Raw genomic sequence first — 23,546 nt, 5'->3', positions numbered from 1 at the left:
GTTGTGAGCATTACTTTCCAAAACCGTGCACATGAACAACAGGACATCCAACAGCACTAGCAATACAGAAAGCAATGAAGTATCTGATTATTTTTAGAACATTCAGTGGACTTGATATCTTGTCTTTGGCCATCTGTGCCCACTGCAAGTCCTGGAAAGACATACAGAGAAAAAACCCAAAAACGTTCAAGAATGTGCAACTCTCTAGATATATTTCCACAACCCTGTAATCAGTATCGCTTGATCTTTCACAAGGTAGGAAAATGCTGTAATTCCCTACTTTGCAAATGGGGAACTGAACTACATAAAGTACCTCCACGTGCTCAAATGAGAGCTTAAGAGCAGTATGTGCAGGTATCCTCCCACCAGCTTTAATCCAACCAGCCTCAATAACCAACAGCAATGAGATCAAGGGAGAAGAACACTTTGACAAGAAGCCAGTTTTGGTTTAAATTTGGAGACCAATAGCACAGTCTCAGCTGTATTTGGCTGTGCAGGTACATGCACAGAAACTAACGCTCAGATCCACTAAAGGAAATAAAAAGCCTAACTCCTCTGAGGATCTACATTTAAATGATGCTCTCGGCTCCTTCAGCAAATATGTAAAAAAGCAATGAATTGACATTACAGAAACCAAGTCAAGGGTAGTATCCTGTACCTTAGCATGGGCCTCACAAGGCAAGCAATGGTGGCAGTGATCATACTGTGAAAAATGTGCAGGGAAGGTGAGAGGCCTAAGCACAAATTTTCCGGTTAGGATGACAGAGCAGATTAAGGCAGAAGACACCCAGTGAGACAACCAAGAGGACACGGTCATGTCAAGGATGTAACATGGAGAGCCCACTTCATTGAGGGAACAGGATGCTGCCCAGATGCACCATGTAGCTCTCACCTGCTACCCATCTCACTGGTCCAGTATCCCAAACATTAGTTTTTTATCTTTGTTTCTCTATTTTAGTCTCAGGAGCAGAGGTACAGAAAAAGACTGCACACATCTGCGCGTACCACTGTATGCTTCCTTACCATCACCTGCTGTAATATGAATATTCAAATGTTGTCACCAGTCACTTTCAAACCTGAAGCATTAGTAACAATTCTGCTTAGATCTGCAACTCTGCAGCAGAGTGTCTTCTTAAAACTAACAGGTCTTCTGGGTATATATGCCAATTCTAACCCCTAAAAAAATGTGCCCTGAAAGATGACAAGGATTACATCAAGTCAATATTAAGACCAACAAAAGGAAAGATATGTATGTAGTACTTCAAGAGCAATATTAAAAATGTCTACCAAGCTGGCAGAATAAAAGCTGTAGAACAAATCACCACTAGAGGAGAAGCATTTTCAGTGTACTAGATCTGCAAATGAACCCTTGGGGGTTGCTCTCTGTGCCTCTGGTAAGCCCAAAGCAGTTTCCAGGGCACACCAGCAAGGTTGCAGTATAGGGTCACTCACAACACCTTTAAGCATAAGGCAACAGAAGCAGATTAACATGGAAGAGGAGGCTAATTATGATTTGCTACTGGGTCATATAAAAGCTTACAATTAAGCTTCACAAGCCAAAGCCTTAATATCAACTCTAGCATTCATTTCAACATCCATCCCATTTTTAAAAACAGCAAGGTGAAAGCACATTAGCACCCAATGAGAAATGCTAAACTTTCCAGTATTTCATTAACACTTCACTGACTGGACTAACCAGGTTGAGCTTTACTAGTTTTCTATTCTGCTAGTGTATTTCATTTGGTGTAATAATAAAGACAAAAGTTTCAGAATAAATGCTACAGCATCTCAAAATGAAAGCTAACAGAAATGCACAGCCAGTGAAGAGGAGAGTAAGCTACAACTTTTTTAGTCTTCAGGCAGAATGACCTAGCTCAAAGTGAGATTGGAAGCTTTCAGGAAAGCACTACCATAGCCAATAAAACATAGCACAGACTAATTACATTGTTAGATCCAGTACTATGGACAAGAAGTTGTTTATTCTAAAGCTACCTTAAGATAAATATGGAATTATTTTAATAAAATTATATAGTTACGTTATAGTTACCATATAAAGCATAATGTTATTTCTAAAACATTAATAAGTTCTATAAATAAGTTGCAGTCCATTATACATAACTGAAGAGTGCTAAACTAATCTAGGAGAGCTTCTCACCTTGGTGAAGTTGAAGCTGATGACTCAACCCTTGCTTAGGTGAATAACCCATATTTATGCACACAACTCCACTGACCTTTAAAGTATTAAGCCTATCATGTTTCTTGTAACAAGAGTGTGCTCTTAAAATCCCCAAATAATTAAAATGCAAAAATCAAGAGACCGAAAATAAATTTGTATGCAGAAGTGATTTCTGGACTTTTTGTTCAGATTAAACACAGAACAGTATCACAATTTCTCTATCTCAAAAAGGAGAGAAAGAGAGAGATTTGATGTGGCTATTGTACCCTGTGGACTCTCAAGGTCAGTGAAGCTAAGATCTTGACGTAAGATAGGCAAAGGAAACAAACACCCTTGCTCTTGAGGAACTAGGTGCAATATTAGGAGGTTATTATCCCACTATAGAGAGAAGTGTAGTAACAGTCTAAACATTTTCATTCCCTACTAATGCAGTAAGAACAGGCTAAGCTTAGATCACCCTTACCTCACCAACTGGATCTGCAATAAAGTTCAAATAAGATAAATAAGAACCAGTGTTCAGAAACATTTCTGATTCAGAAACAGAACATTAACAAAACTTGATTCAGCTCCAACGCACTCCCCAGGTGAATTCTTCCTACCTTGCTTCAGAAGAGACTTTCACCCACTAACTCTGGCCGTCACCTTTCAGACAGAATATATGGAAGCAAAAGACCTACCAGAAATTCCACATCACCACTGATGGTTGTCAAAAAAGAAATTAGTCTTCCCTCCTTGGCAGCTGAACATCACCAGATGCATTTTCCATAAGGAACAATGTATTTTACTGTGTAACTTGCTTGCAGTTGCCAGACAGAAACCGGTTACAAAACACAGGGTAAACTACTAACAGGTAGTGTGCTATGCCATACCAAATGCAGAAGTGCAGTGCTGTTTTAAATCAGGCCACTTGGTTTTAATTTTTAAGTCAACAAGAACGCTGTTGCAGAAGTTTTAAAATAATTAACACCTTCATTCTCTTGTATCCCCTGTTTCAACCCACTCTGGTTCAATTAAGCATCAAGCCCAAGCCTTCTAAACCCCACAGCCTTTCACACTCACATTGTACAAGTACACGCAGTATGTGGATTTAAAATGCCAAATCCTGCATCTTCATGAACTGTTGACAGAATAAACTGGTCTCTGGCTACCGAATATTCTAACAAAAGGTACAAGGCAACAGAAAAACATTAGCATTTGGATAAACAGCATGCATTTCATAGCCACTGTAATATAGAAAACCTCAACATCTATAAACCATAGGAAATCCCAAGAATTTGCAGGGTGCTGGTTCCAGCTAATTGAGATTCCAGTAAATTTTAGCTACTTTTAAAATAAAAGTTAAGCCTTTCAAACATTCCTTTTCAAGAACGTTGCTTTCACTTTACAGGTGAGAGACTGAGATCCGGAAGGACCCTGCGGTCATTCTGTAAAGTTATTACAAACCCACAGATCTTGTAACTGCAAGGCAAATGGCTTACCCTTTGTGCCTTTCTTTCCTGGGACACCTGCTGAATGAAATCAAGCCTGTGCTTATGCCACATGCTAAGGCATTTCTATTACGGTTTACTGCACTTCTGAGTCAGATCCTAAATGGATGTACAGCATCATAGCTCCACCACCACAGAACAAGAGGAGGATGCAATCTACCATATGCAGAGAGGGTAAGACCAATGCCACTGTTCTCTTGCCTCTCCCTGGAGCATGCAGGCATACACACAAAGGACTTCTATGTATATGTTTAGCAGCGTTCAACCAAAACACCAAGTACTTGCAGTTTTCTAAAAAATAAAACTTGATGAACATTCTACACATCAACCAGCGTTTAAAGAACCCCCTCAGTACTACCTTGCTGATTTGGCAGTTGACACAAGCATGTTCCTTGCTTATAACAACTTCTAGTTTCATCATCTGATCTGTTTAGAAACATTTCAAAGAAAGCCTGGCCATCAGCAAGGTCAAAACATATGAATACAGATAACCACAGTGCTCCCAGAGTCAATGAGTTAGGGGTTCTCTACCAGGTTTTTAAGGGACATGACCAAGTCCTCCTAAGATTGCCCTCTCTAAACCAAGCAAAGGAACAGAAGCAGCAAACTGAAAGCCACTCCACCCTAACTACTCCTATGCAGCAATGTGTTAGAAGAGCAAGTCAGGTAGCAAAAAACCCCAGCAGCCCACTGCCTGGTAACCTTCATGCTAGGTGAGCAACCAGAAGAACCGTCCTATGACCCACCATACACAGAACGCTGTTAAGGGCCACTGAATCCAGTGTCGCATATCCCAGGTCTGGCCATACATCAGTTACTTCTATAAATTAGCTTACACAGGGCTTGAGAGGGATTTGCACTGGTGGAACAGCAGCACCACTGTAGACAGATGCACAACAAACATCCTTTGGTGATCAAGTGGACCTTGGCCAGCTGAAGTGCCAAGCCAAATACATTAGGCTTTCAGTCAGCTCTCTCAGGCAGTTAAAATACATCCATGCAGCAAGTAGCTGCCAGTTCAAAGTATTACTGCCCTTCGCCTTCCTCCCTCTCAGCTACTTCAGCTGCTTGCTACCACTCCGCCAGCAAAATTACCACACAGATTACCCGCAGCAGTCAGCAGAGGCAGCTCTGTATCTGCAGTTCAGTTTATATCCTGCCATGCTAGCTCACACCCACTTCAGCAAGCTTTGCGGCACACAGCTGAACTACAAGCATACCCATACTTCTGCCACAGAAGGCAGACCTGCGGCAGAAAGCTTGGGCAGATAACCGTCGACATAACTCCTTCAGCAGCAACTTCGCCGGGTAGGCCTCGGCAACATCACACTTCAAAAGATGAGTGCTGCTGAGGCCTATGGCAGCATTCGTGAGATGGGAAAGACTATGGAAGACAAATGCACATTCTCCGCTTCACAGAAAATTTGCTTTCTCGCTTCTCAGCTCTTTTCTTACCAACCCAATAAAGGCATTTACACCAACGGTAAATACAGCAGAGGTAGAGCAGAAAGAGGCAGGTGTTTGAAGAGTCGCTTAAACCACAAAGATGCCACTTGATGCTTGGCACAAATAACCATACCATAAATCACAGGTACCATAAATCACCTTCTACTTACAATTAGTTTATGTCCCAAAATGTTTAAGCATAAAGTTCAGTCTATATTTGTAAACATTGCCATTGTACTCAATGAAAGTTTATTAACATGATCTCAACACTTTACAGAACAGGGACAGGCAACAAATGTTAAAATATGAATAAACCCATCAATCTAATATTTAGATATCTAATAAGTATTAGAAGTGGTCACTGTTTTTTTAGGTCAAGTACATTTCCAACAATATTCATAATCATGCTGTGAAAATTACTGAAAACTTACCTTTACAAAGTACCCATCCTTTTCAAGTTTTTAGAAAATGACCCTCAACAGCCCACTGCCACTACACTGTGAAAGATTAACATTTAAGTACTTCCTCACTTCACAAACAAACTCAAGGCACATGAGCAACTTGAAAGTAAAATTATAATTTTTAAGTTTCCACTCAGCATCTCTTTTTTTCAATTGACCCTGACTCATGCAAATTCCAGGCCATGGCTTTTTCTGTCGCCCACCTCCCAACTGAGAAGCAAAGGAGCTGAGGAGTGGGGGTAGGAAGGAGTCTCACAGTAACGCAATGCAAATTTCTCCTATCTGAAACACTGTTAAAAGAACCAAAATGCCAGGTTTCCATAGCAACTTTAACTTCACATTGCATACACTGTACATTAAGCAATGTATTGAACAGTTTAATCTTAACAGAAAATCCTGCACATTTGTAATGCAAAAATGTAACACTGGAAACCTTTGTTGTTTATTTTTCAACTCCTTAACCTGCAATGTTTATTGCATTACAGTCTGTTGAGTCTGACCTTGTATTACACCAGCATGTGCAGCTTTACAGGTGCTCAGATGCTAGCAGCGTTAGGTGCATTAAAATTACAGCAATGGACAGTAAATCGTACCCTCTACCCACTGCATAGTCTGAAGCCCATTATAAAAGCAGCAATGTTTCTAATTATTTCCTTCCTCCTTGAAAAATTCCTTCAGATATAGTGTAACTGAGAATGATTTAGTTCTCTTGCTTTTCTGAAACATACTTAAAACCTTTATCTTACAATTTTTCCTTCCTCCATCTACAAATTCCTGTACAACACTACCCACAGTTCCTAGCCTTGTAGTGCGAGTCATCCTGCACTATATACAAAGCAAAAACTCTCCTCGCAAACTGAATTCCCCTTGCTATATACCATAGCACAGTTACATTTGCCTACCTAATTAGAGTCTCTCTGAATAGCTGCTTGCTTCTTTCCAGAAATAGAAAAATAAGTTTTCTCAACTTTTCCTGTGTTCTGTTAGAACAAGAAGTGTGTGCACAACTAAGTGTCTGCTCAAAATTAGTCAGGTAAATAGTTAGCGATCTATTTCTATGTATGTAGAAAAGACAGGACAACAGAACCATTCATACAAAACAGCTATATGCTACCCTTTCCTCAGTGTATCTAATCTGGACTTTATTTGCTCACTCTGGATGTGTTCAGTCAGTGAGATGGTTCAGGTCTTATTTTTTTCAAAAAAAATTAAAAATACACTTGAATTAAGGTTAAGTACTGTTGCATAAAATACAGAAATGTAGAAATTTTCTGGTGAAGTAACAACAGTATATATTTTATTTTCAGATTACTCAAGTGCTTTAAACATTATTATTGAACCAAGGTGCTCTTGTTGAACAAAACAAGCTGATTTTGAAACTAAAACTCAAAACATAATATATTGACAGTATCAACATAGTTCAGCATTTCTGAATCTAGATTTTTTTTTCCTCCCCCTCATCAAAAAGAAACATCACAACATTTGACCTAATTTTACAAATAGCTTCAAGTCCCCCAGTGCCACATTTTCATGGAATGCCATCTCTGCCACGTCACCAGGTACTGGAACATCACTGAACTCTCTACTCATGTACCAAGCGTATTCAGACAGACTACTCACATGAGTTATGCAGTACTCCTACCAGTTCTGCACATTTGCACAATTGGGGCCCAAAGATAAAAAGCTGCAAACTTTCCATTCACCACAAACTATGCCTGAAATAGCTGGTAATGGCAAGTGTTTCAGACTGACCAATATGTTTCAAACAAAACCTTGTCTTAGCTACATCAAAGTAATCGCTTGCCCTTCCTCAAGTTCAAGCCAGCCAAAACAATGCATTAACAAGTTTTGGTTGACTTTTTTGGTCCATGTTACAGTCTCTTTTTGTGATGGGCTGTAGTGATTTGAGTTTTGGTGTTAAAACTTAAAATTCAGTTGCAGACAGCAATCCACACTTTTTCACAGTTGCTCTGAAAACCTGTCCAAGCTGTGTTGAGACTTACACCTTTAAAAAAGGATAGGAAAAGCAGCTTACACTTACCCTTGTCTAGGTGCATTAGTGATTTGTAGTTAAAATGGACTGACACATAACCTGTGGGAAGTGCATTACCCCAGAGCTAGATTCATATTCTCAACAATAACTATTGCAAGACCTAGGGCAAAAATGCACACTTCCATTCTCAAACACATAGCTGGGCTAACCTAATAAGTACGTAAGACCTGGCACTCATTTCCACAGGTCAAAACTGCTTTTCTGAGCTATCTGCTTGCTGGACTTGGTGAAGTAAAAGGCAAAAAACAAAAGTGAAGAGAAGCAGGAAGAAAGAGATGTTTCAAGGCCACATAAAGTAAATTCCAATTTGTAACACAGTATCCTGTCATCCTAGAGCCTTTCAGTAATAACTATCCACAGCTCTTTCATCACAGAACTCACACAAATCGTACATGGGATGAAGAAGAAATACAAACTTAAACAACAGTTACAAATTACAGTACCAGGTAAAGCCTTTTAAGTGCAATATAATGCTGACTGTAAAGCAGTTAAGAGCTGAAAACTGCGGTCAGGACTGAAGGTGAAGTCCTGATTTCAGTGACATCCAAGAAAGTTTGATTGTTTACAAACTTTCTTGATACTAAAAAAAAACCTCACCAAAACCCAAAAAAACCACAGCCATAAGACAGACTTTCAAAGGCTTGTTACCATGTACTGAGGGATGACAATATTTTTGCCAAAAAAAATATTTTGTAACTTGAAGCCCTTACATCTTAAATCCTACGCTGATCTACATGACAAAATGAATATGTTACAGTTACCATGTACAAAGAAATACACTTTTCCTCAGAATCAACTTAAAATCAGGTTTGATGCTACAGGCAGCCCCTTAGCTCCACCAGCTTTCCTTTTGCTTTCTGCTGGCACTTGCACAGACTGCCCACAGCACTGTTCAGTTGTGGCTCGCCCCTAGTGGAGTAGGGCTCCATTCTGCAAGAGCATGTCCCTGCTCTGCCAGGTTTGGGTCCACATTTCCTTCCCAGGAGGAAAACAAGGAAGGGAATGTGCCTTCCTTGCTCTTCTCACAAGCTTAATTGGAAGCGCGCTCCAGGTTGAGCAGAAAGGCTAGGAACCACCCTCCTGGGCACAGTGTTTTTTCCACAGCTCGCCATCCACGGAGCCCAGAACTCTCCAACACACACCACTGCTTAAGGTCTGGTTGTTTCCTGGGGCTCACATTACTTGCTCTTCCCACCCTCCCTGTAGAAGATCCTGGATTTCTTGTACTTGCTGAACCATTATGGTCTCAAGAGTAGTTTCTAGTCCTCCACTCATAAAACCTGCCAGGCTCAGCCTGGGACTGGGAACTACCAGAGCAAGGCTCAGGAAAGGACACAACTAGTTGACAAAACACAAACTTAATACTCACACAATAGGGTTAAGTGCACAGTGTCAACAGAGCAAGAGAAAAAAACCTAATCTCCAGCTCTTTTCATGACAACCAATGTGTTACTTGTACTAACAGAAATTATGCATCACAAAGGGAAATCCAATTTTCAAAACAAATAACCCACTTAACAATTCATCCACTGATTGATCAGCTAGCAGCAGATCTCAATTTTAAAGAATCCAGAATTCCTGCAGGTAAGGAAACAAATGTGCCCCAATGATCAACCACAACAGCACTAGCCCAACACAGAAGGTTTTACTTTCCATCCTGTACGCATGGCTGTAGCAGGACACAAATGTAGATGTCACTGGAAGTTCTTGCCTAGCCTCTGTACAGTGATGTGATAATGAAAACCACCTCCCACCATCTACTCACCCCTAACAGCAAGGCCCACCTAATGAACACAGCTCAGCATCATACGCTAAAAAAAACCACCAACAACAACACCAAAAAATCCACCCAAAAAACAAATTACTTGTCAATCAAATGAAATTTCTTCAGCTGATACCTAAGCACAAGGACTGGAGCACAACTTACTGCACTGGCAGAAAGCCACCAGTCTCATTCCTCTGTGGTTCTCAATTAGTCTCCTAATGCTCTGATGACTACTCAGGCTGTTTGCTACTTGACCTCACATATCTGGGTGGCAAGGGGACTTTCATGTTCATCAGCTGTTGCATAGCTGTTAATCATTTGGGCCATATCTGCACAAGTGACTCGCTTACAAGCAGGCAAAGTCAATCTTTCACCACATACCTGGGCAGCTTCAGCACAGCGTTCTGTAACAAAGTAACAGTCAAAGTTTTATCTCCTCAGTTCTCCACCCATTCTCACCAGGATGTTACCACTCACACCACACATCTACCAGACAGCACCTGCGTTTCAGAAGCATTTAGAGCTGGGACAAACGCAACTGCCTGAATTTTACATCATGGGTTATCACTGCTCCTACCTTTAACCTTTCAGTCTGCAGCAGCGTCACTGCAGAAGGTTTGATCAGCAACCAGGATGGAAAAAAAAGCAAGTACAAACAGTCAAACATTGCTTATATGTCACAAGTGAAGAATTTCTTTTTAATATATATGCTAAATCTCATACAAATAATGTGTAAAATTATTCTACTCTTCAATGCTTCTCTGAATTATCTGAGCCTTTGTGACAAAGTGAGAAGTATGAAGGAAAAACTCAAGCCACTCTATGGCCTACAAACATTTGCTGAGTTTGTAACAGCTACCAAAACCTGCATACAGTATTATACCCAGCTTTATCAGAAGTGTCCAGGTCTTTGGCATCAGTACAGCTACTTACAAAGCATACAGAAATGCTGCCGCTTAAGGCGACAGTAAAATAAAGCCCTTGCCACCAGACTGGGGCATTACTTGACCACAAGACAGTTAACTACAGCTGCCTACTATGTTACTCATGCACAATGACTACTGACACAGCACGCAAATACTGCTGAACCACTGACCACACTGAGTTGTTCCTTGTAGCATCCCCTCCAAGTAATCCAAGTAGGCAGATCCCAATTGGTTTCTGCAATCCCAGCATCAACTGACTTGGCAGGAAGCTATCCATACCTCTTCCCCTCAGAACAAGGTGGCAGTGATGGTTTATAAATATTCATACTTCTTTTCTATGTGCTGCGTTAGCTTAGAGTATTTCAAAAGAAAAGAAACCAGAAATAAGACAGATGGTATGTGGGAGAGAAAGCAGAAAAAAACAGACAGGAGTAGTGGCAGATAGAGAAATCACTGTTAGAAAAGGTTAAATTTACTTGAAAAATGAGTCAGGGAATAAATCACCTTTTCTTCAGATAAGGCTGAGTTCAAGGAAGCAGTAGCTCTCACTGTGAACTTCTGTAAAACAAAGCTGTGATTTCCTCTAACTGGTACACTAGGACAGCTCTTTTCTGCTTGGGGAGTCTTAGATTTTGGGGAAATGGCTCTCAGGTATCTACAGAAACACTATGGGAAGATCCCAAAGTCAGCCACTAATGAGTGAGACTACTGTAAGAAATTTTCCTTCCTACAAATTAGTCACTATTAATAAAAGGCTTTTAAGTCCTGCTAAGTGAACACAGAATTAAACATAAACAAATCCTAATTTAACACTGTAACCAAAAGGTAAATGCAAATGTTGCCTGTATAATCAGGTATAACTTCCCTGATCAACTTGGATGTTTTCTGTTCCTGTTAACCAGGTTGATATTACTGTATCTTAATATGATTGGTAATCATACAGCCTGCATTTCAAATGGGATGTTTAAAAAAAACCCACCCTGTAAAACACACATAGTAGCCATAACAAAGGCTACAAAAGAAAAAAAAATGGCACCTCAGTGGGATCGACACGTAGCATATCAAAGAGGAGGCCTAATGCTTCATTACAACATGAGTACTACAGGGTACAGAATAACTGAGAGCAGGGAACAGCTTCATCTAGCTGACAAGGCCATAGCATGACAACAGACGGAGTCTGAAACACGCAATGGAAAGCACAGCTCGCATCTTAAAAACAAGATAAATAACAATCAGAAATGCTTATTAAGATTATGATAAGTACTCTATCCATTGAGACCTCCAAGTTGAAGCCAGAAGTCTTCCTAAAGGATAAACTGTGGATCCATGACAAGTAATTAAGTCTCAAGTAACTACAGGCATGTCACTAGGATGCTATAAGGTACCAAGCTGAAGTACTGGTACTATTTCACCAAGACTCATCAGAGACTGGGAGCAGCACAAGTGCAAGAGCAAAGCATTGCACCTGGAGTCACTCACCTTTCTTGGCACTTTAGTTACTATCTTCTACATTGCAACCCACTGGGAGGTACCAACAGATCCCACGAAGCCTGACTGCACCCTGCCCTTGCAGGCAAGCAAGGAGAGACTGCAGATACACACCCACAGCGCCTTGCTCTGCTGCAGCGCACTACCCACCCCTAAACTGAACAAACAGTTCATAACAGACACCTTCCAGCAGTGGCACAGCTGCTCATACCCACTTGACATCTTGATCAAGAACAAAGAAGTATAACTTTCCACCTACAATCAGAAGGGTTTGCAAAGAAAAGGCGAGGAAGAAAAAAACACTCCCATGTATGTGTTTAATATATCTATTTGAAACACTATGTTTGTGGGGGAAATACAATCCCTCTAGCTTGCTGTGAATTTCGTCACTGCCTCACCATTTCATGAATCTGGCAAGGGAAAAATGACACAGGAATACAGAAACCAGTCAGATTTAGAAAAATAAGAAAAAATATGAAAACTTGTTTCTCCTACCCTGCTCTTCTTCCTGGTCAAAGTTGGCCACCTAAGTAAGCGCTCTTAATGCTGACTCCACTCCTCAACTGCAGCATTGTTTCCTCTTTTGGGGAAAGTGATCTTAAGCCCCAGGACAAACTTGCAACAGCAGCAGCATGACTTGTACATTTTCCTCCACGAGGGTGCAGATCCCGAGGCCCAGCTCCCTCACAGCAGGGAGTGAGAAACCACTAACTTTGTGGCAAAAAGCCATCCCCACCATCAATAACTACACCAGTGAGCAGATACCTCACTAAAACAAGAGCTGCACCTGTAAAGACTTGGACCTTTTTGGCTTATTGATCACAAGGAAGAAGAGATTTGTCAGTCTGCTGCTTGTTGGGTGATGATACTAGATGCACCTTGCCAGTAGAGCTGAAGGCCACGACTGCTGCTGCATCTGGCACCTGCCAAGACACAGAGGGCACAAACCAGGTGCCAGACAGGGAGTTATACCATTTTTCTTGACATTGGTTATGTTCCAGCTTTCCTTCAATGCCTGCTGGAAAGAAAGGAAAATCAAGTCCCTTCACTCTTCATTTCCATCACAATTATAATTTGCAAACATCTCCAGCTGCCTGGAGCAGCAATTTCTTGTGTTAGATCACGCTGCAGAGGCTCACACTGATTTCCCCAACTTTGAAACACTCACTTGTATGGGTGACTGCAGGAAGCCACTCTAGCTGCAGTACCCATCTATAGGATTCTTAGAGTGTTGTTAACCTTTTTGAAGAAATGTTATTCTCCAACCCGAATCACTCTCTAATGAATTCACCTCTATTTGAATAGAGGGATTTATTCCCTAACACTGTAAGTGATTTGCAAACTGTCCACTGAAGTCAGGACCATAAGCTAGTCAAATATTTACTACAGTCAATCCGCAGCCAACTTTACCCTTCTCTTTCAAAATCCCAGATACAGAAAGCAACAAAGCTGTGTTCCTATATAAGACAAAGAATGCTTAAATCAATTCCAAGTCACTTCAACTCCAAAGGGAACCACTTATCATTTCAGCAGTTGACATGATGAACCCAAATGGGGGCCTGACCACTGGTGCAGTGAGAACAGGACACTGGACAACAGCAAGGCGCGAGACTTAGAGACTGTGCCTCGCAACTGACTTAAGACAAATCAGGTTTTCTAGAAGTGTTTTTTTTTTTCATAACAAAATACAGAACAAGATAAAAGGTACTGAATTTAATTGAAGCACAGACTTTCACTCCAAGCCCAAGATTTTGATCCGTTATTAAAAAAAAAAAAAAGGGGGGGGGGGGGGGGGAGAAAACAATCAGACTGATTTTTCTACAAGCAGTCCCATCAGCTTCAATACAGCTCTTCACAGGACCAACATTACATCCTGGTTAGATCCTTAAAATATTCTGTATACATTTATGAGCATTTTCCTGGTAAACGGATGAAATATATCAGCCTGAAATGCACTAGAACTCAGATATTTTTAACCCTGACTTACCTTAAAGACATAGACTTCTGATAAAGTAATTTTCATTCATAGAGTATATATATGCACACATACTTTTCTTGGCATTTTCTATTGCCTTCTCCATTAATTTTCTGAACTCTGTGTGTGTATGCATACACATCACAAAGAACAATATTATGAAAATATGATTCCCATGCTATGTAAACACTTGCTGATACAATATACTCTGAAAATTCATCAATATGCACTTTAAGTGTCATCCAAACACAAGCCCTTACTCTGGGTCACAACATTTGAGGCAAACTATAATCGATTAATGGGCAGCTACCAGTCTTAAAAGTCCATCATTATGCATTAATACAAGCAATGTATGACTACTTAATGGGAGAACAGTAATTGTGGCATATAAAGTAAACACATGGTAAAAGCCTGTTACTAAGCTGAAGTGTTCATCATCTTATTTCATCACCTAGAGGACAAATAGTTACTGCATCCTTTAGCCCCACAGTACGGTACACACATCACCCGCACAGGTAAACCCCTCCAGCCAAAAAACAACTCTGAAGCACTGTATGATGACGTACAGAGAGGAAAGGCCGCTGCACGAATTAAGGAAACAAAACCCAGTTACTAACACAGCTCTGGCACCCGGCAGCACTTCATAATCATGACAACCTGAGACTATAAATTAATATATAGAGAGCCTGGAACATTCCAGTAAATCAGCCAAGATCCGGGGAGGGAGGAAATAAACGAGGCTTGAAGCCGTGAAAGCCAGCAAAGCGACCCACGCAGCTGTGCCGGTTGGCTACAGGCGGCCGCAGCGGCGGCACCCGGGGCTCGCAGGCACGGCGCGGCGGGCGGATCACCGTCACCGCGGGCGGGTCACGGCGGCCGCCCCGCGCCCCCGGCCCCGCACGCACCGGCGGAAATGCATCAGGCGCGCGGCCGCCCCTCACCTCCCGCGCCGCCGGGCTGCCCCTGCAAACAAGCGCGCAGGCAAGCGGCTCCTCCGCGCCCCCGCCCCGCCGGCGCTCGGCTCCCCGCCCGGTCCCCGCCCGGGAACAAAGCCGTGGCCGAGCAGTCGCGCCCGCCCCCCGCCTTCCTTCGCCACGGCGTAAACAGGAAAGCAACGCGCCCTCCCCCGCGGCGCGCACCTGCAGGGCGGGCGGGCGGCATGGCGGCCCCGCGGCGCGGCGCCCAGGCCCCGCTGCCGGACGGCGGCAGCAAGTCGCTGCGGGAGCGCCGGCTGCAGCGCTCCCCGCTCGGCCAGAGCCGCGACAGCCAGGCCGCTCCACCCCGGCCCGCGGCCCCGCCCCGCCGATCCCGCCTCCCGCTCGGCCCCGCCCTGCCGCCCTGGCCGCGGCGGGTCGCGGTCGCGCCGGGTTGGGGGCCGGCGGCTGCAGGAGCGGGCCCGCACCGGGGCGCTGGGCGGGAGAGGCGGGCGCGCTTCCCCCAGGCCGCCCCACGGGCCTCGGCACCCGGCCGCCGCAGCGCCGGCAGGCCCTGGCCTGGGGAGGGGGTCGGTCTCCGGGCCCAGCGGAGGGCCCGGTACGGCGTATTTCTTTATAAAGCCCAAGTGCCGGGCCCGGCCGCCGGGGAGGCGTTTTTTCAAGGGCAAGTACTAAAAGAAAAGCACCGATTTGGGAAACTGAGGTTAACCAAAGCCTTTAGATCTATGGCAAACGCCTGGAAGCTTTATCTGCTGCTTCTTCCACAGTGCCAGCATGCAGGCTTCTTCAGCCAACCCCAAAAAACCAAACCCACTACAGTTACCAGAAACTCCATTCCCTTCCCTGAGGTGACTCCAGGTAACCCTTCTAGATGTTGGCAGCTAGCCTAAACAAGATCTAGCTTCCCATTCCCTCCTCCAGTCAGTGATCAGCTCTGAAAAGACTGGAAAGCTTAGGGAAAGGCCTAAAAGGTATCGTAACATCATTCAGTGCCACATTCTTCAAGACAAAAGCCTGAAGACAGGTAGATACCCACATAAATAAAAACTTCAAGTAACACAAAGTGTATACATACACATATACACACAGATGCTAAGAAAGTCTGCCAAGATAAAATAGCAAGTGGTACACTGGTGTCTCAAGAATAATTTATATTTTTTTTTAGTCAATATAACGTTATAAATCTGACAAGTACTAAGTAATAAAGGTATTTGTTAGAGGCTTACTTTTTAATCTAACAGCTGCTTAAAGACCATTTAAAAATCGTATGTGCTGTTTTCAGGACCAAATGCAACTCCACTATGGACACGCAGCCACACCCTACCACTACCATCACCCTACTCGTAGCATATGCTTTCTACCATGCAGTGTCAGTAGCGGGACAGTAACTGCCTTGACTTCTCCACTGAATTTGCTGCAGTACTTCCAGCTAAAATTGAAGTTTGCATCTGATTTTTTTTTCCCAAAACAGTTTACAAGACACAGATTTTCTTTAAAATGTAGTCTCCTGCTTAGAGGATATGTTTTGAAAGCATACTGCAGCTACGACATCTTATATGTGTATTATTACTCGGGCAAAAGATGGGCAAACCCGAAGTTACATTGGTTAAAATCTCAAAGACCTCACTGGCACAAGGGTTCTCTAGCACAACACAGAAAAACGACGCCCTGCTCTCAGTTACTGCTCCAGCACTGTTTAGATAACAAAACAGGGGAAAAAAAAGAAGAAAACTGTAGACCTAAAATAGTACCATTTACCTGACTTCTTTTGCCAAATCGCAGAAGATATGCAGCCCTATTCATCAGAGTGGTGGAAACCCTATTTATTTCTTAGCTCAACCTGCACAACAATGACAGTGACTAACACCTTACTTGAGTTCCAGAAAAAGGTGTTTCTGTCCTAACGTACCAGTTCACCATCCATCTAATTCCAAGCACAGTCACCTCTATTGTATTGTGTAGAAAGCTCTATGAGGGTAATGCACAGATTCCATAGAGCAGACAAAGAAACTATGTGTTTCTACAGTATTTACATTGCCCCAAGCATTTCAAATACATATTCTAGCCTACTGGCATGAGGAAGAAATCACTCAAACTCCTGTCAGAGCAGCAGAATAAGCAGGCTTGGACTGGAACAGAAGCATCATACAAGCTGTGGTTATGACACTTTGGGTTACTGCCTGGAGCTCAGCCCACAGACTTCATGTCATTAGAAGACACTGTGCGAGCGGGATGCAATTGTATCACTTTATTTTACTCAGTCTGGAAGTAAGAGGTCATGCCTGACATTACAACGATGAACGTGAGATAGATAGATAGATATACACACACATCACACTTGAAATAAAACCTCTGAAATAAAATTTAGTTTTGATGTCTACAGCATAGAGGATAGAAGACAGTCTGAGTGGTTTTCTCTTTCCCGTGGCAATACATTCCATGGCAATTAATTTGAATACAAATTACCTAACACTGTTTAACTCACTGTGTCTTTGTGCTATCAATGCTTAGAATATCTTTACCTAGGAAAATATTTTACCTAGGAAAATATAGAAAAAATGAGTCATGTCAGTGACTCATTTCAGGATTGGGCAAATTTGTTTTATCACTGATTGCACTATTTTGATGGAGATAAAAATGCAAGTTTTCTGTTTGAATCACTTCCAAATTGTGACTTTTTACCCTAGAAAAAGATTTCTCAGAAAAACTCCCATGCATAGTAACACATGGAAGACAGAACAAACTTGGGATACTTAAGTACAATGTTTGAATGGGTTTTGATCTTCCATAATACACACTTCAGTGTATATTAATAGAGCTGCATACATTACAGAGAAAAAAAACTTGTCACAGGTATAGTATGTTCATGGCCCGCACTCAGATCAGCTTACACTAATATCAGAAATAAATATTGTATTGCCTATGTGTGGCTCATGCAATTATTTTTTTTAACATTGGCAACTGTTACCTTACAGCTCATTTAAGAAATACAACCTGCCATAAAGAATTACGCTGATGAGCTTGAATACTGCAACAGTCCTGTTTTTAAAAGATATAAAAATAAAGGTGACACCAATCTTTTCTTTTTTGATTAGCAGTCATCCTGGTTTTCCCCAATTACTCTTACAATTATTCACCGTGAAGCAGTCACAAAATAGGTTTCACGCAGGCAGACTTTTATTCATAATTGAGGCTCTGCTTGATCCTACCATGCACTAGGGGTTGACTTCTGTAACAATACATTGCTATTTTTAGCCTGGTTTCTTCAGTTTATGTAATGATGATTTTTCTGAGTGTCCCCAACTAACCCTGTAACTTTGAATTGATTGTCTAGATATAACTCAATTCAAAATTAATTTCATCATTTGATGAAATTAAAATAAAATTAAAAAAGAGGTATTGAAAATTTCTACAAGTTTCACAAAAATGAAAGAGAAAGAAACCACAGCTTGAAACTTTTATAAGAAGTTCTCCCCTAATAACTGATTCTGTGCACCCATTTCTACTGTCTGGTGGAGCAAACCAAAAGCTGCTTCCAAAATGCTCTGCAGAAGAAAGACTGTAAAAGAAAAGGAATTTGCTGAGTTACATTGACAGGTGATAAAAAAGTCGTATTTGGTTCAACTATGGTATCTGGTTGAGCTCAGTGGACACTAGATGAAACTCCCCGCCACCATACCTTATCCCAAACTCCAGAATCATGTGCATTTCAACACCAGCTAAGAGAAAAAAAGCTGACACAGGTTTTCCTGGATCAAATACGGTGTCAGGGGAAGAACAGAAGATCAAGGAAAACAATACAAAAAATTGTAAAAGTATTTATAAAAATAATTGCTGGTAACTCCCCCACTTTTCTTCAGGATCTTTAAAATATTTTCTGTAAATACTAAATGACTAGTGCGCACAGTATTAAGACATGACACTGCAAATTCTCACATGCTGCCCCCTAGCCCTATTTAACTTAAACTACAAGAAGAGAGAGCAAGTCACCCTACAGCTTGGAACATGATGTCGGAGCTAGGAGTATCAGAACTGCTGTAACATTTGGACAACGCCTTTCAAGATTTTTTTCCTTAGATTATTTACATAAAAACAGTATTATGGTGAAAACAGATATAAGAAATATAAAATAAAATAGTATTTTTTCCTCCAGAAAATCATTATAATCTAACAGTTGAGTAACCATTCTGACCGTGCATGGAAATTAAACATAAAATAGCAAAAGACTGTGCATCATCTTTTCCTTCCCTCTCCTCTCCAACCCCTTGAAACTGGGATGATGTACGCTTTAAGTCAGGTTAACTTAAAGCAAAAAAAGCTGATGTCAAGATTTTCCAGATCAAATATACATTTGAGGAAAGAGAAGAGCGATAAATGTACACATTACACATGCTTATAAATACTATTTACAGTTTCTGTGCAAATCAAGGATTTTCACTGCTGCTGAAGCATGTACCCCAAGTACTAAAGACAATTTTTACTTACCATTTTATAGCAGAAACATACCTAAATAATACACTTTCAGTAAATTAGCAATATTGATGTTATTCTTACTCATTTTTACACAGTAAGCCTACTATCACACATCAATTAACACGGCAAATTAAAGTAATAATAATATGCAATATATTCATATGGAACAGACAAGTTAATTGCATGCTTTAATTTAGCTTGTATCTAAAGCAATCACTCAGATTTTTTTCAGGTTCCAAAATTCAGCTTTGCATACCAAACTGTGAAAGCTGGGGTACAGTACCTCTAATGTTGAATGTTACTCACTTGGTTTCACTGACACACTGTTCCGTTAAGTGAAAAGAAACATCAGCCTCTGACATTCCTTCCCTGGCACTTTTGGGAAGACCATTCTTCTTCAGCTAGCATAGAAAGGGATGCAGGCACAGGCACTGGCTGCTTCTGCACTGGCAGGAGGCTGAATTGCTGACAGTTTCACTGAAGCATTTCTCTATTGGATATAGGAAGTTAGAGAAGAGGCATAATCTTTTGTCAGTGCACATGACTTGTACAGAAAAGAAAGATTTTTTCTAAAAATAACTATACCTCATATGACTCTCAATGCTACTTTCCTGGTGGTCTAGTGGTCAGCCCCCTGCCCCCCACAACCATAGATCACATCCAGGAAAATATTTATTTCAGTAAAACTTCTCTAGTACACACATTACAGTTTTCATTACTCTCACAGCTGTAATCAACAAACCTTTCACTGCTCAATAAAAATTTAGTATATTACACATCTTGAAAATAACTTGATAATTGTCAAGCATAACAGAGCAAAAATTATTTGTTTCTACATCTAACAGCTTCCTAAGGCATGGACAAAACACATTTGCCTGCCCTGCCATCAGCCATGAGATCTTGTCTTTCATAGGCTCAGCTACTTTTCTGAAATTGTTGTAGAGAATATTTAATCTCTGTCACTCAGGCAGCTTAAGAATCAGGGGGTGCACCCCACCTTCCTCTGAGGTATCACACAACGGAGGCACTTTAAGAACAAACAATGGCAACAACCCTTCTGTAACACACAACTGCAACACTGCAAATGCAGCTGATGTGGGTGGACCTACCTTAGTTATAACCTACCTGTCTCAAGCGCTCCTAGCATCACAGCCACAGAAGCACTGAAATCAGTACCCCTCAAAACCCACCTGAGAAGCCCCCAGGGTGGAGAAGCCTATGCTTTTAAATATGACACTGTGGACCTAGTGAAGCATGCAAACTCCTTTAAAGGTAGTTCAGTTTCTGCAGTATAGAGCCACCTTAATATTTGGTTGGTGTTCCTGGTAGGTTCTGAGTTGCAGGAAACCAGGTCCCACTTTGCCTTTCTCTTCAAGGGGCAAAGCTACCTTCTGGGACCAGGTGACCTCTCTCACATAAGCACATCCCCCTCTTTGCAATGGCCTCAGGACATGGTGGTGTCTCATTTTGAGCTGTGTTCTGCCTCCAGTGCTCCACAGCTTTGTCTCCTCAAGGCCTGAAATACCTTGGTCTTACCAAAGAAGGTGCTATTAATATATGCACGTGAAATGCAGTTCTTACAGTATATAAGACAGACTGTATCTAGCAGGGCCTTATGGTAACTTCACATTTTTTAAGTTATCTGCCTCACTGCCCAGTAAAATTGCTCGATTTTGACAAAAGCAAGCTCCATCGTAATCAGGATAGACATTTTGTTCAAGCCTGCTGCCATGAAGGGTTTGGGATGAAATAAACCACTGGCTGAACAGGGACTCTGGTGAGGCAGAAATCAAACACCAAACCTCCTGAGTACATCCCTGAGGAAAGTGGTCTCCCCAGGTTTGTTTTTGGACTCTAAAGCTTTCAAAGATCAGCTACTGTGTATTTGCAGAGTCCGCAAGCATACAGTCTGAAGCTTACCTATCTTAACATGGAAAAGGTTTCTCATATAGTGCATTTCAGAGGCAGAGGGTTTGAGAACTAGAGAAATCTGCTTGCATAGAACAAACCCTCTTATATTACGGACATTGCTTAAACAGGAAAAATTACTTTTGCCAGTACAGCTTGCAGATCTACTTTGCTAATGAAATCAAGACACCGGAAGAAAAAGCACTTATGCAGATGTCATCTGCATCGATGGCAGAGCCTTCACCCCTCTCACAGCAACCTTACCGAGAGCAGCCAAGTCACAGATCCCTCCCCGCCGCGTGGGAAGGCCCTGGCTGCGCAAGGCAAGCCAAGCCAACCGCCAACCCCGTTTACCTCTGCGGAGCCACAGGCTCCCACTCGAGGCGATCGGCTCTCCCCTGCAGACCCCACACCGAAAACCGGCGCAGCTGCGGTCGCTGCCGCCGCAGCCTGCCTGACGGGCCGCCGGGACCGCGCGGCGGGAAGCGCCACCAGCGCGCGCGTCCCGCCCCTCGCGGCAGCCGCCGGCCGGTCTTTGCGGCGCGGAGCGCTTGGCTGACAGGCCCTGCTGGGAGCCGCTACAGCAACATCCCGCAGGGAGACCGTCTTGTGAGGCACAGCGTGAACGGGCAACACGAAATGCGCTAAAAATAACCTCGCTCAGCCCCGCTCCCGCCGGGGGCGGCCACAAGCCCAGCGGCCTGGGGCTGCGGGAGGAGGGAGCCCCGGTCGCCGCACACGCCGGAGCCTTCCTCCTAACGAGCCACCCTCTAGCCCGGGCCGCGCAGCCCTCGCCTGCCGCGCTGTGCGGAGCACACTTGCTCCTGCTCCGGTACCGACGGACTGACCGCAGGGCCTGAGGCCCTGTCCCGCCCGGCCTTCCCCCTGCTATCCCCCCTGCCTCCTCCAACGAGGGCCCGTCACCCGCCTCGCCTGAGGCGCCCCCTCTGCTCGCCACCCCACCGCCCGCCCCCTTCCGTAGGGTGGAACGGTACGTCCCTCCCTACACACAATGCTTCCGGGACTTGGTACTGCCCAGAAGGCGGGAGCACAAAGAAGACCAGCCAGCAGGGTGGTGTGGCACGGAACGGGTGTGGTTATTGGACTCAGTTCTTAGCGAAGCAGATGCATTTCGTATCAACGCATCCCTGGTGGTCTAGTGGTTAGGATTCGGCGCTCTCACCGCCGCGGCCCGGGTTCGATTCCCGGTCAGGGAAAGCTCAATTTTCTTGTTCTTATCCCCACCCCTACCCTCGCAGACTCTCATGTTTTTTAGGGTTCCTTCAGGCCTAGTCCTTCTGCATTTACAGTTCAGGGAGCATCCAGCCGCCTGCTGTGCGAGCCGGAGGCTTCGGCGTAGCTGCGCAGCAGCGAGTTAAAACTAAAATTAAGATATGCTTGGCAGTTTGGAGGCATCATGCGTGAAGGTTGTGTACAAAGTCTCAGCACCCTGACCCGTGCGCAGCACCTGTCTGGAAGTCTTCCCTTCACAAAACTGCCTATGGACACCCCATGCCCACCCATAGGGTTTCTGGAAGTCAGCAGAGGGCTGCTGAGCAGTGTCTGCCTAGAGAGAGGGGCACAGGCAAGGCTGTCAGCCAGCACTTAGAAATAACCATAGTTTCTTTTGGGTTTTTTTCTGGCTAAGGGTGTTCCCACACCTTTACCCTCACAGATGAACAGTCATTTGGTATTGTCATGAATGTTTGAGCCATGGCAGTGGGGACTCCCTTAGCTGTCACTGGTGTGCACGTGCCTTTCTGACAGGGTTGTTTCCCGCAGAGAGGGTGGGGAGGGTTTGTCCCCTGTCATCCCCTTCATCTCCACCCTAGCATGAGGGGGGCTGCTGTTCTCCATGACGCTTTCTCCCCTGAGGACCAAACAGACTGTTTTGCAGCGTATTTGCACAGCCCCTACCATGCAGGGTTGTTGTGTATATGGTCAGGGGGATGAGAGAGATCCCAAATATTCTTTGGGAGGTGGAAAGAAATAAATGGGGAGGGCAAAGGGAGTTTTAATACCTCTGTGTCATTAGCACCTGTCTTGCTCCCTCCTGCAGTGAAGCCCTCACCACACCTCAGCTCCTAAAAACGGTGTGGGTGTCCCAGCAGGTGTGGAGGAAAGAGGTGACAAGAATGGGTTAAAGCCCCTTCCAGTCCTGCAGCAGTGGGTGCCTCCCCTCCTCCTCCTGGAGCTCCCAGCCCTGTCCTGTAGCAGAGCACGTCAGCTGCACACCCAAACTTGCGCCCAGGGCTCCAGCAAGAGCTGCTCTTCTTTACCTGTAGCCCTGCTCCTTTCACCTCTGGCTATGATTTCTGGGGTGAGAGAGGGGGCAGTGGGAGGACCTCTTTTTTCATGTTGGAGCAGTACCTGCATGTGGTGGGCTGACCTTGGCTGGTCACCAGGTGCCCACCCAGCTGCTCTCTCAGCCCCCCTCAGCAGGACAGATAAAG

The 23,546-nt window shown here is 43.5% G+C and overlaps 1 protein-coding gene and 1 non-coding gene across 5 annotated transcripts in view; one reads left to right on the top strand and one right to left on the bottom strand.

Moving 5' to 3' along the window:
• Positions 1-21,964, bottom strand: part of NCOA7 (nuclear receptor coactivator 7) — a 98,790-nt gene extending 76,826 nt beyond the window's left edge. The window contains exons 1-2 of one of the 4 annotated variants that reach the window (XM_027786098.2): positions 21,448-21,964; positions 19,492-19,675 (exon numbers count right to left, since the gene is read on the bottom strand). The gene's annotated coding sequence lies outside the window, so the exon portion shown is untranslated. Of the gene's footprint in view, positions 1-5,540; positions 5,615-14,718; positions 14,807-14,916; positions 15,067-19,491; positions 19,676-21,447 lie in introns of those variants that run through there. The other 3 variants (XM_055809781.1, XM_055809783.1, XM_055809782.1) reach the window with 3 other exon arrangements.
• A 274-nt stretch (positions 21,965-22,238) lies between these two features.
• TRNAE-CUC (transfer RNA glutamic acid (anticodon CUC)) lies at positions 22,239-22,310 on the top strand. Its single transcript has one exon. It is a non-coding gene; the product is annotated as a tRNA-Glu (tRNA).
• The last annotated feature ends 1,236 nt before the right edge of the window (positions 22,311-23,546 follow it).

The sequence above is a fragment of the Falco peregrinus genome, chromosome 7 (assembly GCF_023634155.1).
Source record: "Falco peregrinus isolate bFalPer1 chromosome 7, bFalPer1.pri, whole genome shotgun sequence".
Classification (NCBI taxonomy): Eukaryota; Metazoa; Chordata; class Aves; order Falconiformes; family Falconidae; genus Falco; species Falco peregrinus.
This window is presented reverse-complemented; position numbering and strand designations above follow the sequence as displayed.